Source organism: Anomaloglossus baeobatrachus, chromosome 2, assembly GCF_048569485.1.
Source record: "Anomaloglossus baeobatrachus isolate aAnoBae1 chromosome 2, aAnoBae1.hap1, whole genome shotgun sequence".
Lineage (NCBI taxonomy): Eukaryota > Metazoa > Chordata > Amphibia > Anura > Aromobatidae > Anomaloglossus > Anomaloglossus baeobatrachus.
This window is the reverse complement of record NC_134354.1, coordinates 587,996,029-588,014,973: the sequence shown is the minus strand read 5'-3', so window position 1 is coordinate 588,014,973 and position 18,945 is coordinate 587,996,029. Positions and strand designations below refer to the sequence as shown.

Genomic DNA, 18,945 nt, shown 5'->3' with positions numbered 1-18,945 from the left:
GCTCACTAGTATATAGGTGCTCAGAGGTAATAATAGATAAAATTAGTGAGTAGCCTCGGCACTCTAAATCTCCCAGACTAAGTCAGTAAGTCACAACGGATAGTAATGCAAAATCACTCTTTATTGGTCCGTATTAAGAAAAAAAAATTTTTCATAAGCATATATGTTTTTGTCCAAAACAAGTTACAAATGATGTTTCGGCCTGAGCCTTCGTCAGATTGGACTTATCTGCATGTAATCATGAAAAATGACAATAAACAGTATCACATAAGAGTGAGAGAACAATAACATAAACTCGAACAATGTAGAGGTACAATTGGGATGCAGCAAAAAAATTGCAACACAGCAAGAAATGAAACACATGATACAAATGTCATAATACAGTACAAGGACAATATAGTAATGACAAATATGGGGTCAGAGTAGGCTTAGGCTATGTGCGCACGTTGCGTACTAGCCCTGCAGATATTTCTGCAGCGATCTGAAGAGCACATGTGCGCTTTAGATCGCTGCAGAAATGTCCGTAGTGAGCGCCGATTCCATGCGCTCTGCCTGCAGCTCCTCCCATAGACAGAGCAGGAGCTGCCGGCAAAGCGCAGGAAAGAAGTGACATGTCACTTCTTTTTGCGCAGCGCTTCGGCAGTAGCCGAAGCGCTGCGCTCTGAGACGCCACGTGCGCACGGCCCCTGCACAATCTCCATAGACTGTGCAGGGGACGCAGGACGCATGCAGTTACGCTGCGCTGCAAAGCGCAGCGTAACTGCATGAATTTACGCAACGTGCGCACATAGCCTTAGACAGCTCTGGTACGAAAGAGATGTCAATCATAAAGTAACATGTGCAGTAGGTGTAGAGCTACACTATGCATGGCAGAGCTAATGGGTAGACCGACCATAGAAAAAGAACGGAGATAAAGTGGAGAAAAAGTGGAGAAAAAATGGATAAAAAGTGGAGAAAAAGTGAAGAAAAAGTGGAGAAAAAGTGGAGAAAAAGTGGAGAAAAAGTGGAGAAAAAGTGGAGAAAAAAATGGAGAAAAAGTGGAGAAAAAGTGGAGAAGTGAAGAAGTGGAGAAGAAGTGGAGAAAAAGTGGAGAAAAAGTGGAGCACCCTTTGGTGCCTTTCATGTGGCACTAAGGGGTGCTTAGCTTTGTAGTTAGCCAAAAAAATGAAAAAAAAATGACGTAGGGTTCCCCCTAGTTTTGTAGCCAGCTAGGGTAAAGCAGACGGCTGCAGCCTGCAGGCCACAGCTGGCAACCTCACCTTGGCTGGTAATCCAAAACTGAGGGCACCCCACGCTGTTATTTTAAATTAAATAAATAATTTAAAAAAAAAAAACACGTAGGGGTCCCCCAAAATTGGATTACCAGCCAAGGTAAAGCAGACAGCTGAGGCCTGATATTCTCAGACTAGGGAGGTCCATGGTTATTGGACTCTCCCCAGCCTAAAAATAGCAGGCCGCAGCCGCCCCAGAAGTGGCGCATCCATTAGATGCGCCAATCCTGGTGCTTCGCCCCAGCTCATCCCGCGCCCTGGTGCGGTGGCAAATGGGGTAATATATGGGGTTAATACCAGATGTGTAATGTCACCTGGCATTAAGCCCTGGGGTTGGTGAGGTCAGGCGTCTATCAGATACCCGACATCACCAACCCAGTCAGTAATAAAAAAAAATAGACGACAAACACATTTTTATTTGAAAAAACACTCCCCAAAACATTCCCTCTTTAACCAATTTATTAGAATGAAAAACAAATCCAGGTCTGGTGTAATCCAAGGGGTTGCCATGACGATCCACACTGTCCCAGTCAATGAAGAGCAGGATGTTCCCCATTGGCTGGGAGAGCAATGCAGTGACCTGAGCTAACATCAATGGGTCAGCCCAGGTCACTGCAGGGCATGACAAGTGCTGCTGTCAGCGAGGTACATTACCTGCGCTGATCTCCAGCACACTGACAGCCCCTGTCACTGAGTTCAATGACCGCCGCCTTCACAGCCAAGAATCGCGAGAGACCCATGACGTCACCGCTAGTCAGTCTCGGGTTGGAAGCGAGAGAAGGTGATGTGAGAAGCGGCGGCCATGGAGGACAGTGACAGCGCTGAGGTCGGGATGGCGGGACTTCATCACCGCAGGCAGGGCCGGCTCCAGGTTTTTGTGGGCCCCGGGCGGAAGAGTCCCAGTGGGCCCCATAAACACGCAGACACACACACATACACAGATACATACACGTACATATACATATTTAAAGACAAACTCACAAAAATACATATAAACAGACAAATCTATACAGTCATATACACTGACATACATAGATACACATCATACATGCATACATACAGAGACACACACTGCTATGCTGCATACATACATACATACATACAGACACACACATACTGCTCTGCATGCATACATACATATAGACAGACACACACACACTGCTCTGCTACATACATACATATAGACAGACACATACATACTGCTCTGCTGCATACATACATACAGACAGACACGCATACTGCTCTGCTGCATACATACATGCATACATACATACAGACAGACACGCATACTGCTCTTCTGCATACATACATACATACAGACAGACACGCATACTGCTCTGCATGCATACATACAGACACGCATACTGCTCTGCTGCATACATACATGCATACATACAGACACGCATACTGCTCTGCTGCATACATACATGCATACATACAGACAGACCCACATACTGCTCTGCTGCATATATACATACATACAGACACGCATACTGCTTTGCTGCATATATACATACATACAGACACGTATACTGCTCTGCTGCATACATACATGCATACATACAGACACGCATACTGCTCTGCTGCATACATACATGCATACATACAGACACGCATACTGCTCTGCTGCATACATACATGCATACATACAGACAGACACGCATATTGCTCTGCTGCATATATATATACATACAGACACACATACTACTCTGCTACATATATACATACATACAGACACGTATACTGCTCTGCTGCATACATACATACATACAGACATACACGCATATTGCTCTGCTGCATATATATATACATACATACTTGCATACTACTCTGCTACATATATACATACATACATACAGACACGCATACTGCTCTGCTGCATATATACATACATACACGCATACTGCTTTGCTGCATATATACATACATACATACAGACACGCATACTGCTCTGCTGCATACATACATGCATACATACAGACAGACACGCATATTGCTCTGCTGCATACATACATACATACAGACACGCATACTGCTCTGCTTCATATATACATACATACACGCATACTGCTCTGCTGCATATATACATACATACATACAGACACGCATACTGCTCTGCTGCATATATACATACATACATACAGACACGCATACTGCTCTACTGCATATATACATACATACATACACGTATACTGCTCTGCCGCATACATACATGCATACATACAGACAGACATGCATATTGCTCTGCTGCATATATATATATACATACATACAGACACGCATACTACTCTGCTACATATATACATACATACATACAGACACGCATACTGCTCTGCTGCATATATACATACATACATACAGACACGCATACTGCTCTGCTGCATATATACATACATACAGACACGCATACTGCTCTGCTGCATACATACATGCATACATACAGACACGCATACTACTCTGCTACATATATACATACATACAGACACGCATACTGCTCTGCTGCATATATACATACATACAGACACGCATACTGCTCTGCTGCATATATACATACATACAGACACGCATACTGCTCTGCTGCATACATACATGCATACATACAGACACGCATACTACTCTGCTACATATATACATACATACAGACACGCATACTGCTCTGCTGCATATATACATACATACAGACATGCATACTGCTCTGCTGCATATATACATACATACATACAGACACGCATACTGCTCTGCTGCATATATACATACATATAGACACGCATACTGCTCTGCTGCATGCATACATACAAACACACACCTTGCTCTGCGGGGCCCACACACGCGGCTCCGGGGGCCACACACACGGCTCTGCGGGGCCCACACACGCACGGGGGGACAGGGAGGGGCGGGGAGGGAGTGATGTCCCACATACTGATCAGGTCACGGTGCAGATGGGGCCCACACAGCGCCGGAGGGAAGCGATTTGCTGGGGGTCGCTGGCTGGCACTGTGACTCCTTCATCTGTGCGACCGAGCAGGACGCCGGGCGGTAGCTCCGCCCACAGATAATGCTCAATGCAGGAGAACACAGTGAGCCTTAAAGGGCCAGCAGCCACAGTTTCCAGTGCCAAGGACTGCTGCCCCCGGGCCGACCGCAGGTAAGCCGAGCGGGACCATGTGTGTGTGTGTGTGTGTGTGTGTGTGTGTATGTATGTGTACATGCTGCGGGCAGGAGGGGGCGGAGCGAGCTGAGCGGGGAAGTGTGGGCTTCCTGCACGTAACTAGGATAAACATCGGGTTACTAACCAAAGCGCTTTGGTTGGATACCCGATGTTTATCTTGGTTACCAGCTTCTGGCAGGCTGCCAGCGATGGCTCCTGCACACTGTAGCTGTAAAAAGCCCTGCTTTTTGCTGCTAGAACCGTTCTCGAACGTATCTAGAACTATCGAGCTTTTGCAAAAAGCTCGAGTTCTAGTTCGATCTCGAACAGCCCCCAAAATCACTCGAGCCTAGAACTGGAGAACCTCGAACCGCGCTCAACTCTACTCTTTACTCTTGGGAACATTTTATATAGTTCTTTGCAATGTATCTTGATGACTTTATGAATTCCTTTGTGTTTCCACCTATTGCTGTGGACTTATCTGCCAACTCATTGCATTCTCAGGAATTTTTAGTTTTAAGATATACTGTAGTATATCTGTATTGTCAGTTTTAAGTAAAGAGATTTGGAAAAAGAGCTGGTATTTAGGGGATAAAAAAAAGATGTTGAAAATCAGATCAAAAAGTGTTTGCCTTTTTTGTTAAAAGTGTATAATGACTGGTCTAATCTTTTTCTAATCTTAAGTTATTGCTCAATTTGTGTAGCAAACTTCAAACAGTTGCTTTATAAAAATGTCAACTTTAGGGATATGACAAGGAAAAACTTAGTCACACAACAATTTTTGTTAAGTAATATAGTTCTGAACCTGGAATGTACGAACCATGAACTAAGGTAAACTATACATCATCAAGTAGACAGAACAGGACTCCATATATTCAGAATTAGTGAATTAAGATGGACTCAATCTGGATATTTCCAGTAACATTGGGTCTACTACTCTGGCATTGATAACCGAAGAACAAACAGTGTTGCTTTTAATGTCAACTGAAGATTGGTCGGTAGTGTCATAAAATATAATACAGTCATTGATAGAGACATTTTCATATGACTACAAGGAGCAGCAATTTATGTCGCTGTCATACAAGTGTACTCACCAATATTATATGCTGTGGAGGAGAATATTGAACTATTCAACAATCAAATTCAATAGGAAATCGACAAAACACCAAAACAAGACTTAGGGGTACTTTGCACGTTGCGACATCGCTAGCATCAGCTAGTGATGCCGAGCGTGATAGCATCCGCCCCCGTCGCACATGCGATATGTGGTGATTGCTGCCATAGCGAACATTATCGCTACGGCAGCGTCACACGCACATACCTGCTCAGCGACGTCGCTGTGACTGCCGAAATATCCCTCCTTCAAGGGGGAGGTGAGTTCGGCGTCACAGCAACATCACCGTGATGTCACTAATCGTTCAGCCAATAGAAGCGGAGGGGCGGAGATGAGTGGGACATAACATCCCGCCCACCTTCTCCCTTCCGCATTGCTGGCGGGACACAGGTAAGGAGATGTTTGTCAATCCTGCGGGTTTACACACAGCAATGTGTGGACCTGCAGGAACGACAAACAACATCGTACTTGCAGTCGACCCGACATTATGAAAATGGCCGACGCTACACAGATCACCGATTTTTGATGCTTTTGCGATCGTTTATCGGCGCATATAGGATTTACACGTTGCGATGTCGTTACCGGCGCCGGATGTGCGTCACTAATGATGTGACCCCGACGATATTCCGGATGCGATGTCGCAGTGTATAAAGAACCCCTTACTCATTAACATAAAAGACTTGAATAAACACCCAAGTCCACAATCAGTATGCTAGTATGGAAGGCTTATTGCACAATTCATACATACACACTAATAAGCCAATGCAAACCCAAATTTATGAAAAATTTGCAATAAATCTTTATTACAACCATTAAAATTCATTAAAATGAATGGACCAACCCAGGTGATAGATGGAATTGATATAGGGGACCAGGCACCTACAGTAATTGTATAAAGGACCTGCAAACCTTAAACTAAGACTATGTACAAATCAAGGCCAGATGCAGTATACCAGAAACATATGCAGCCAGAAAATAACCAACATTGCTGTAGTAAGTAAAACAGAATATTGTACATTCACAAGTGTGATAGCCTATATAGGCAAATATAAACGGTCATTCAAGCCACATATAATATAACCGGCAAACAGAAGTCCAGGTAAAGTAATGGTGTGGCGTCACCACACACTAACTAGTATGTGGGGTTACATTTTGAAGAATTATAGACACATATAAAAACTATTTTTAGTGACGCAGCCAGTAAGACAATAAGCAAAAGGCAGAAGAGAGACCCCTGCAGCCATGGTTAACAGAATAGACTCTAAAGGTACCTTCACACATAGCGAGATCACTAACGAGATTGCTGCAGAGTCACAGATTCTGTGATGCAACAACGACTTTGCCAGTGATCTCGCTACGTTTGACACATAGCAGCGACCAGGCCCCTGCTGTGAGATTGCTGGTCGTGTCAGAATGGCCTGGACCATTTTTTGACCATCCCAAAGGGAGAGGATGACTTTAACATCTAAGGACTCTCAGCCATACACAGCTGAGGATGCCACCATTAAGGTAAGAGCGGAAGCATCCCTACCGGGGAGAGGATGTGGAGCAGTGCAGATGCATCGCCGCTTGCATTACAGCTGGACATGCTGAAAAATAAGGAATCAAAGAAGGAATCAAAATTGCTGGATGAACCCTCAGCAATCTTAAATACAACATTGATAGCAAAAAACATAGATGAAATGAAAGACTTTTTACCAAGTGTCAATATGGAAAGTAGTTCGAACATGGGACTGCTACTCAACAGGAGAAAGACTCAGACATTGACCACTGCCAGGTACGACTGGAACACAATTTAGCATTATGGCAACTTACTAGAAGTTGGAAATGACTTCAAGCTATTCAGATCAATGAATACTCAAGATACAGAGACGACGAGGAAGTCAATAGGAGGATAGCTATGGGAAAACTGACAATAAAGTCAGTTGACAAGGTCTTAAAATCTAGGAACATTTCACTGGCTATGAAGACATGGCAAGAACATAGTTTGGTCTTTTCTTTGGTAACATACAGATGCAAAACCTGGATGATTGTTATGCAGTGTTCAGCTTTGCACAGCTGAGAGTGTCATGGCAGCGTTAGACTCCAGTCACACCACAGAGTCAGACAAACAATCTGAGGTCTGCTTAGCCCGACTCAGGCGTCGGCTGTTTTAGCTGCTTTCCAGTCCAGCAGGAGTTAATTCCTGCTGGCTTTGTGAACTGCTGTTAGGAGCTCAGGCTACTTTGACCACTCACAGCCACCTTCACTCCTTATAAGGTACTGGATCTGGTTGCTCCTAGACGAATATAGCTCAGCATTGTTTCAGCAAAACTGGACCGTATTGTAGTGATCCAGGGCCTGGTGATCGTTAGTGTGCTCTCCTGTGTGGTCTGTGGTATTTGTGGGATTTGCTTCTCTGGTCCCTGCCCTTTCCAGGGGTGGGGGTGTTAAATCAGGGTTTGGACAGGAGTTAGAGTTACGCTGACGGTCCAGACCTGGCTACCATCAAGCCTACCTCTGGAATAAGTGACAGCACAGGTTCAACAGTTTAGGGGTCTCTGCTCCAATTACCCAGACACGTCCAATGAAATGATAAATAAACAATATAAAACAAGAATAGACAAACATTTGGAAAAAATCAAGCAGAACATGTCACTGAAAGCAACAGTTACTAGCTGTGACTTGCCTACTTTGAAATTGTTCCTCAAGTGAGGAAGGAGACAAACTCTAGCACCACCTATTGGAAGTAACAATCCAAAGTCAAAAGAGACTTTTTATACAAATTGGGATTCTGATCTGCCATTAAATCCTAAAGGCCGCTTTACACGCAATGACATCACTAACGAGATGTCGTTGGGGTCACGGAATTCGCACATCCGGCCTCGTTAGCGATGTCGTTGCGTGTGAAACGATCAAAATTACTCACCTAATCGTTGATCGTTGACGCGTCGTTCTAATCCCAATTATCGTTGCAGTTGCAGGACGCAGGTTGTTCATTGTTCCTGCGGCAGCACACAGCGCTATGTGTGACACCGCAGGAATGAGGAACATCACCGTACCTGCGGCCGCCGGCAATGAGGAAGGAAGGAGGTGGGCGGGATGTTTGGCCCGCTCATCTCTGCCCCTCTGCTTCTATTGGGCGGCCGCTTAGTGACGTCGCTGTGACGCCGCACGAACCGCCCCCTTAGAAAGGAGGCGGTTTGCCGGCCACAGCGACGCCGCTAGGCAGGTAAGTATGTGTGATGGGTGTAAGCGATGTTGTGCACCACGGGCAGCGATTTGACCATGATGCACAACCGATGGGGGTGGGTACGCTCGCTAGTGATATCGATAGCGATATCGCTGCGTGTAAAGTGCCCTTAAGTCTTATAAAAAGGTTTGTTTAAAAAGGCACTTTTGACTTTTAGGATTGCTACTTCCAATAGGTGGCACTAGAGTTTGTCTCCTTCCTCACTGTAGGGACAATTTGAATATTTCCCAGAGGGGCATTGCAGCTATAAGTTCCCCTAACTGGCAGCCAGACTGGTTTGACAGGTCTCCGTAAGGAGAATAATCTTCCCCATGGTTGCCTACTTTGGACACATCATATGAAAAAAGCAACCACTGAAGGAGGACATCATGGTTGGAAGAATAGAATGAACAAGTCAAAGAGGAATACCAGCAGCCCGATGGCTTAATACTATCAAGATAATAGTAGAGGAGATTTTGCTGGACCTATGTAGGCTTGTACAAGATCAATTTTCCTTCATAGCATTCATAGAGCAGTCGCATGGCTTAGGATCGAGCCGAATGCAATTAAATAAAAATAGTAATAATAATGATAGTGAAGAATCATTACTATAAAAATATAATAAAGATTATGTTTTAAACAAGGGCAAATTGTAGGAGTAGAGAACTGGTCTGTAGCGTAAAAAAATAAACTAGGAACCTGCCTCCACAATTTCTTGATTTATTTAGGAAATTACCATGAAATGCTGATCTGATCTCATGCATTTAAGTAGATACTACTAAAGTAGAAACCTTTTTGGCATATATATATGTATGACATATGTATGATAATTAGTAAAAGCCATGTCAGGTGATAAATTATCTCTTATTAGATACAACTTTGTAAAATGAAGCCATCATTGTGCATCACTGGTCATGAGCTGTTAACTGCAGTCACTGATGGGGAACTGTAGTAGTGTATGGCTTTCATTTAAATGAATATTGGATTATGCAAAACAGATTACAAATTCAATTGAAATTAAATTAAGCATGAAATTGCTGTAGAATAAATGTGTAATTTTCATACGATTTGGAATGATTGAAATGTAGATTTCTGTATCAAAACAAAACATTTATTTATGTATAACATATGAAACTAGGTTTTTCTATCTTGATGTTTTAATGTATTTACCACTTTGTGCCAAAAAATGTAGCAGATAGCTTCAGCCGCTTTTGTTGTTAAAAATTGGATCATTACTGCAGTTATATGCCATTCATGTCAACTGAAACCACGTTAAATTGTGCTATGCAGCTCAATGGCTTTAGTATAAAAAAAAGCCCTCATTTGTCATTCATTACCATTTTTAATTGGGGTAATTCTAATATTTGTTTTTATATTTCTTTACAAAAAAATGGAAAAATATGTATTAATATTAATATAAAATGTATCAACTTACATTATTTTCTATCAGGTCAGTTAGGAACTATTTTATTACGAGATCCCAGGATGCAAAGTGGAAGAAAATTTAATTTAAACTCAGAATGAGTTGTGCACAAATTAATCAAAAAACAAAAGTCCAACAAAAGCTTCTGTAAGTGTAAAAAAACTCTGTTGGCTGACGCTAGAAGAAACAATTAGTGTCAGGGAGAGAATGATTGGTACTCAGAAATGTATTGTCAGTTAACAATTAGTTGCTTTGTATTTAAGGCACAAAGGTTGTGGTAGCTCACAGGAGCACAATTTATAAAACTTCGGCCAAGGTGAGGAAACATTGCAGGATATTCAGGGAAGCAGATATGAGACATAAAAATGTAGACGAGAAGTGACAATGAGCAATGTGAAAAAAAATTGCATCCTACTTATTGCAATGGAAAGTGGCAAAGGAAAGTGTAGTGGCAGGTCGGGGAGTGCCTTAGACAATAAGACTTTTGTAGAGACTCATGAAGGGAAAGAAGAAAGTTTAAGGCCTTCTGAATCTTCACATGTCCATGTAAGAAATACAGTGTTGCACTGCCGGTTTTGTCTATCTGTGTGGGCATCTGTGGGTACATTCGTGATGTCTGTGGTGAAATCCATGTGACATTCGGTTGCCATCCATGTGACCGGTACTGGAAAAGGATGCACGATACTGTACAAGATGTGCAACGGTAGATGCATGCTAGATAGATAAATGTTAGTGACGCTCCCACAGGGTCTGGGGGGTTACTCGTCACCAGGTCGGTGTAGGGGGTGGGATGTCACAGCAGCTAGGCCCAGTTCCATGACCCCGCCGGTGTCAAGAAATGGGGGATGATGATGGGGATAGTAGTTATTCGTGACGTCACCTGTGGTGTGCAGCTAAAATAGGAGTCGCTGCTGCAAGAGGTTTCCTCTAAGGGCAGATGGTAGTGCAGCTAGGTTGGTACAGCTCTCCACAGGCAGAGCTCAGGCCCACAGGGAGGTTGGGAGGAGTAGTCTTCTGCTGCTGTGCAGCTAAGGCGCGGGACGGATTGGACAACAGGGGTTGCAGTGAAAGTTCTTTACTCACTGAGATGTCACCGCCTTTGTACTGCCGGACTCCACTGTCATGGGCTCCAGTCAATCCCGGATAGTTCGGAGGTCAGAACCATTTTTTCTTCTTTGAGTCCTTCCTACTTGCCCTGTATTGTGTGAGTCCCTGTGGCTTGAAGTTATGCTGGGACCCGAGTCCTTGGATGGGCTCCATTCTTGTCCTGTATGGCAGGCAGTGTGAGTCCGTTACTGGTGCCGTTCTTTTGTCACAACTCCTGGCTCTATATGCAGCTGTGTCCCGGGCACTTTGTGTGGGCTAGAAGATTTGAAATCCTCCACCCAGCGGATTCTGCTGGCGGGACGTGCAGTGCCCACCAGGTAGGGCTCCGCACCCTGTTTTGTGCGCTCGGTCCTGAGGGAGCTATGGTGCAGCTCTCCCCTCAGCGACTATGTTCTCCCCACGTCTAACTTATTCTCACTAGTCTGTGCATAACTGTCACTAACTGCTACTCGCTGCATGTCTGTGTGAGCGTGTCGCCTTACTCCCCGTTATCAACTTACTATTTTTCGATCTATCGTATTTTTTGGATTATAAGACGCACTTTTCCTCCCAAAACGTTTGGAGGAAAATGAGGGGTGTGTCTTAAAATCCCAATGTAGCTTACCGGGGGGTTGTGCAGAGTGGTCAAAGGAGGCAGGGAGATGCGCCGAGCAATGCACTGTGCTGCTGCTGGTCTGTGCTACGCTGTTCTGTACATAGGGCAGCGCTGCTCTATTCTGTTTGGAGCCGCTCCATTCTGCTCTGTGCACGGCTGCTCCGTCTTGCTCGGCTACTCTGTGCACGGCGGCTCCGTCCTGCTTGGCTGCTCGGTGCATGGCTGCTCCGTCCTGCTCAGCTGCTCGGTGCTCAGCTGCTCCGTCCTGCTCGGCTGCTCGGTGCACGTCTGTTCCGTCCTGCTCGGCTGCTCAGTTCTGCTCGGTGCTCGGCTTCTCCATGCTCTCGGCTCTCGGCTGCTCCATTACCAGTCCCGCACAGAGCAGAGCAACACCAGCTCCGCATAGAGCAGAGCGACACCGGCCCCGCACAGAACAGAGCGACACCGGCCCCGCACAGAGCAGAGCAACAATGGCCCTGCACAGAGCATAGCGGCGTCGCCGACCTCGCACAGAGCAGCACCCGCAGTGAGTATCTGGGCCTCCTTCTATACTACTTGCAGTACTCCAGTACCACCCCTGCCTCCTGTGACCACCGCTCCTCTTCAGGCCCCCCTCCCTGGTAAGACACCACCAGATTATAAACAGACCCCATATATTTATTTTTTTACCTTTTTTTCCCTCCAAATTTGGGGTGCGTCTTATAATCCGGTGCATCTTATAAAACAAAAAATACGGTATTTAAATCTCAGTCTAGCATTTATCTATCATTTATCTATTTATCATTTTTCTAGCTTTGTACATCTTTTAGATATAAAAAAAACATTAATTCCAGTATCGGCCGTTTTTTCCACTACATGTCACACGGATGTCTCATGGATGCCATTTGTGTTCTGTCCATATTTGATCCATGCAGCCAGAAAAAAACAGACTTATTTCTGTGTGTATCACATGGACAAGAAGTGTTTCACATGGACACACGTTCCATGTGAAAACACGAAGGTGTGAAGATCCTCATTGATTCTAATTAGTATGCAGGTATTTTGGATGATAAAGGGAAAAAGGACATTGAGGAAAGAATGATAATGCAGGGCATTATGAAAGCAAGTCAAGTGTAGCGAGGATAGCAAGACTATACTTAGATTAAGGTTACTCTCATACTGGAGTGTAAAAATATGGTCCGATTCCGCTCTTGAAAAGTTGGATAAGTGGAATCAATGTAGGTGTCCTTTTGTCATGTGAGTGCTATGCAAGTGTGTGATTATTTTCTTGCCTTGCATACGTATTCCATCTTTATGCAATGCATTTTTTTTCTTAGCTACTTTAATTCTACAATCATTTACTGGATCATTTAAATTGTTCTATGTTACAGAGTGATAATGTATCCATAATAAATGGATGGTAAACGGATCGTCCACATGTCATCCTTTTTTTTTCTCACAACCATTGACTTGCATTGATGAGTCATGTTCAGTAGGCGAGTGCAATCTCAGCATGCTGCAATTTTTTCATCAATCTGATTTGAGCTGAGGAAAAACCCGCAGATCTTTTGTGCCTCATTGACTAACTTTAGTCCGAGTGCAATGCATTGGTGTCCTCTGCAGATACTGATTGTGGACCCAGGTATTCAGTCCACCTAGTCATGTGTTTGGATGATATATGCCTAATCATGCTGATGGTGGTCAGGCTGGTAGTGGTCTGGCTTCTCCTTAGCTTGGTAAGGCACAGGTTGCAATTCACCATTTTCTTGTCTTCAGAACTGTACGTGAAAAGTCATCAGACTGGGGAATACCTAATCCTTGGCCTGTAATCTTGCCATGTGTGGGTGCTGTGAGGAACACTTGCCCACTTTCTCCCTTTGGCTATCCAACTGCCTCTTCCTGCTTGCTAAGGTGCTGCAAAACACTCCCCCTCTGTGCTTCTGCGTTCGCAGTGCATGCCACCTTGACAGGTTGGGTCAGTTACTTCATCTTCCACCACATTGTCCTCCACTTCTACAGTCTGGTCCTCCTTTTGACTTGTTGACTTAACATGACTTGCTGTCAACTGTGTCTCATCATCATCTACCTCTTGAGACAGTAATTGCCATTCACAACTGTCAGCTTCTTCTGACCATAACTGCTCAAATATTTGGGCATCACTGTACACAATCTCCTCATGTCCCTTTTCAAACGTGCACGGTGAGAGGACAGAAGAAGCCATAAATGGTAAAAAGCTCCTCAAAGTATCCGAGTGTGGGTCACTTGTCTCATGGGACTCTCTATGGTGGGAGGAAGGAGGATCAAGGCGAGGATTATGTGGTTCAGACCCTTGGCTAGTGAGACTGGACTGTGCGGAAGACAGGGTGGTGCTTGGAAAAAGACTGGAAACATTATCTACCATTCAACCCACAACCTCTTCCTACTTCAACAGTAGTGTCCTGCACCCTCCTGCAAAGTAGGACAGGAAGCTAGGTCTAGATGATGCATGTGTTTGGTGTGCTACCGCAACAGGCCCAGTTTGCCCTGGTCCACGTCCACGGCTGCTGTGTGCACCACCATCAGTGGGAGGTCCACTTACCTGTCCTTTCCCGCATGCTTTGCACATTTTAAATTATGTACGCAGTTACCAGCATTAATATAAGAGAATAAAATATATTTAAATTAGCCCTGAAAAGGACTGTTGATTGTACGTGGTAACGCCAAGGACTGTAATGCAATGAACCCTGCCTGAATGCCTCTTATACACTATCTCTGCTCCAGAAACTAACCCTACACTAATTACAGATGAAAGGCAGTATTATTAGAACATAGAATGTATTTAAATTAGCCCTGAAAAGTATTGTTGGCTGTACGTGGCAGCACCAAGGACTGTAATGCAATGAACCATGCCTAAATGCCTCTAATATACTATCCCTATTCCAGCAGCTAACCCTACACTAATTTCTGCTAAGAGTGGTATTATGATACAATAGAATATTTTTGAATTATCCCTGAAAAGGACTTGTTGGTTTAATGATGCATCAGCAGTTACTGTGTCGCAATAACACACTGTCCCTTCTCCAGCAGAAGCTCTCCCTACACTATTTCCAGGTACAGTGGGCTGAGCATGGTGCCCCTGCATCTTATACAGACCAGATGACACTATGTGGCCAATCCATCACAGTAAACCCAGTAACCAACATGGCTATGGCATTACTGTAATTGTCAGGCAATCACCACATATTTAGTGGCTGAAAAACAGCCATGAAACATGTGGGGCTGGGACTTGAGCATAGAGCCTGAGTACCAGGATACAAGATCTAGTATCAAGTGTCTCAAGCATCTCTCGATGCTTGATTGAGTACCGAGCAGTGCCGAGCACGATCACTCATCACTATTTAAGTAAGTATTCCAAGTTCCTAGTTTAAAGACAACTACTTCTGTGCTGTGTTTCAGCCTCAAAAATTTGGACAGAATGATCACTCTTTCCTACACTCAAAATGTAAACATCTGTACATAAGATACCAAAATAGTTTAGGAGAATTTCATATACTTAGGGAACAATTCATTATTACAATTCTACCTTTTTGGGCCTAGCTTATGGTGCTTTTCACTTGGTATTCATTTGTTCATAATTCCTCTTTGTCTAGAACCATTATAACATGCATTTTTTATGTGTACAACTGTTTTTTTTATGTTTGCTATTGTGTGTGGAGTTGAGAGTTTCCAGATGTTTTCAACTCGTTTACATTTGCGACTTTTCGAAAAGTCGCAAAATTTGTCGGCAAATGTACTGCAGTCTCTCCCTTGAGTGCTTTATGTACACAGTTTTTCTGACATTTTGCAAAAAAATGACTTAAAAGTCACAAAAAAAGTTTAAAGACAAAAATAAAAATCATTTTGTCTTTACGCAAATCTTGTGAATCAAAATTATTTTACAGAATTTGAACCAAATAACATTAACATAAAACAATATAATTTATGTAGTAGTACATGAAGGCAAGCAGGGGAAAACATTGTATACATTTGTTTTGTTATTCTCCATTATAGTTGTATTTTAATATCATTTTTAGCATTATATGCTTTCTACTTGCATAATGATGGTAAAATATTTTTTATATATCTATGCATTTTTATTTATCAATCTTATTTTTATTTATTTACTTTATACCAAACTATTTATCTATCTGAGATATAACAAAAAAGGCAATACCTGAAAAATATTTTACATGCTTTTCTTAATATTCAGTTTATATTTCTTCTGCATAAGGACTAAAATTACAAGTGCTTTGAAACATAAATCATTGATTTTTATACTATGTACAGTAAACTATTCACTTGCAGAGAGGGCTTGCTTTAATGCTAAGCTTTGGCCTTATTATGATCCCCGTTGTCCAACCAGGAATGACCCTACAATGATTTTTTTTAGATCATCATTTACAGAAGTCAATTTTTCTTTACTTCACTTAACTAGTTTAATTTAAATCAAGTTTTAGAAAACAGTAAAGTAAAAAATCCCTAATATATTATAATTTCATGTTACAAAATTTCTCAGTAAACAAATATTTTTTTTCCTTTAAATGCGGATTTAAAGGAACTATAATTATCCCCAGAAAGACAATCATAAGAACACTCTATAAACAATCTATAAAATCACCAAATACTACATAACTTGCATTATCTATAATAAATATTTAACTAATTAATTAACTCTAACTAGATTATTTTGCAATTAATTATCAGGGCATACATAAGCAATCTGCATGCTAAAAATAATGTATACAATGTATACAAATATTGAAGTTATTAGCACATCACGGACTACGCCACTGTTTACATGACCGCTTCATGCGTAGTTAATGCTAGTCATGCTCTTATGTAATGTGTGATCCATGTCCAGTATTGCACATGACTTGTCAAACATTACAAATTGCTTCCTCTTTGATTTAACCTCTGTGTCAGGCTTGGTATATTTACAGTACTTGCCGCCCTTCTCCTTCCACTTATGTTATAGCACATTGCTCAACAATTCTTCAAAAGTTTCTAATTGCTTTGTTGAATAAATGGCTTGCTTTAGGGAGTTTACACCTAACATAAGCAGAAAGGCTTCAAAGAGTTTTTGTCAGTAACACGAAATCTATGCATTAATTCTATTAGTGAATTATAGTAGTTTTATAGCATCATAGCATACAGGCTTATATGAAAGACTGACTCAGCTGGTGGGGGGGATGGTAGAACATGACCCAGGGGTAAGATGATGGCCAACATGCCACTCTACCCTGACCAGAGTGCCAGATTCAGGGAAATGCAGGACACTGTGTGAAAAAAACACTTTTATTTGACTCTGTAGGTAAATATCTGTTAAAATAAAACCTATATACACTGTACAGTAATTCTATAAGTCTGCTGACTTATGGTATACTTTCTGGTAATCTGTGTCCCAATTCTCTGTGCAAAGCAAACTTGGAGATGCTCTGCGACGCTTACAGATCTGGCAGTGTCTCTATTCCTTTGGGCAGAGCATCTTGCCTTTAGACATGTTCTGCAGTGCCATCCTTGATAATGAACTAGCAGCTCAGATACAACATAGGAGTCCAGGTTGGTTCTGGGAGGTGCTGGCTCCTCAGCTCCTCCACCTTCCAGGTAATTGCTCAGGTCTCTTTATTAAGCATGCTCCCCCACAACTCTGCCAGTTGTATTCTCTGGCTATGCTTTGTTGATTGTGTGTTTGATTGTGTTCTGATCTTGGTATTCTGACCCCGGACTGTTATTGGACTCCTCTCTGCCCACTCCCTATTTATGTCTTGTTCTCCTGCCTTTGACTCTGAACGTTACTTGACCATGTCTCTGCTTGATCCCTTTATCTATTACATGATCCCCTCATATTTTGACCCTCGGATTGTGACCTGACTATGCCCCTGATTACCCCTTATGAATATACGTGACCTCCTGTTACCAGACTCCGGCTTTCCTGACTACCCTTCCGCCCATTCGATCCCATAAGGTAGTGATTAGCGTTACAATCTGCCTTTTATGAATGGTCAAGAAATACACTCAGTATTTTTTATGAATTATGATCGTCTAATTAAAATTCACCTAAAACTTAAGTAGATGACTTGCATAGTTCCTCCCATTGTTTCTACTTATAAAGTAAATGGATGATAATGACCATGAAAACAGCAGCTCAGGTATCACCTCTGGTAACAATGGATTAGGTTTCCTAATCAAATTTGCATAAATTTAGCCAGAATTCTGGCCACATGTCATGTGCAACATTTGTCGAGACTTTTGGACGTGTTTTGCATCTCACCCGGTAAGGGGTGGGGCTTAGTTGAAGAGTGGATGTGGCCTATACAATATTGAGCCCAAATTTTGTTGCAAAACATATATATAAAATTACACATAATGTACGCGCATAGGTTAAGTATTTGCAGTAGACATTTTTGATAGCATCTCTGCATCTCTTTACAGGAAAAATGTTGTATAAAATAGGTTTTGTCACATTTTTTGCCTCTTGTATGCATTTTTACATGTGTTTTTACCTATTCACTAGTACGGGGGAAATTTGCAGCAAAAAACATGGAAAGAATTGCTATCCTACAGATTGAAATGTGCACCAAATTGCAAGAAGAAAATAAGCAACATGTTCATCAGAGTTCAGGAATCTCATTCCCTTTGCTAGTATTAGGAAATCCTTCAGGTTTTGTGACAAATCTGTGTAAAAATAAAAGTGACAAAAACACAATGTCTGCACAGACCCCAAGGATAGCAAAAACTATCACCCTGACCCTCTGCGATAAATTTGACATATCTAGTCTACTCTAATTAGTATTGGTAAATCCATCTCAATTCCCAGTGTGAATTTGTTTCCTTCAGGGCATCAGATTGATACATACTCAGGATAAACCTAAGATACAATATTACCCCAGACTTTTTTCAAGCAATAGAAGAGAAATCTAAAGTACATAGGCTTGTTATAGTGGTAAATTACATGCAGCAATAGAGCAATAGGAATTAACAAACCTGTTTCCCTTAATTTGCATAGATTGTATGGAATATTTATGATAATAAAGCTTTAAAGTGAAGCTGTATATTGATAAGTACCACAAAGTTGTGAT

General features: G+C 42.4%; 1 protein-coding gene across 1 annotated transcript in view; it reads right to left on the bottom strand.

The window, feature by feature from the left end:
- The window catches only part of EDNRB (endothelin receptor type B), a 67,878-nt gene that overhangs the window by 46,539 nt on the left and 2,394 nt on the right, over positions 1-18,945 (bottom strand). The gene's annotated exons all lie outside the window — the stretch shown is intronic.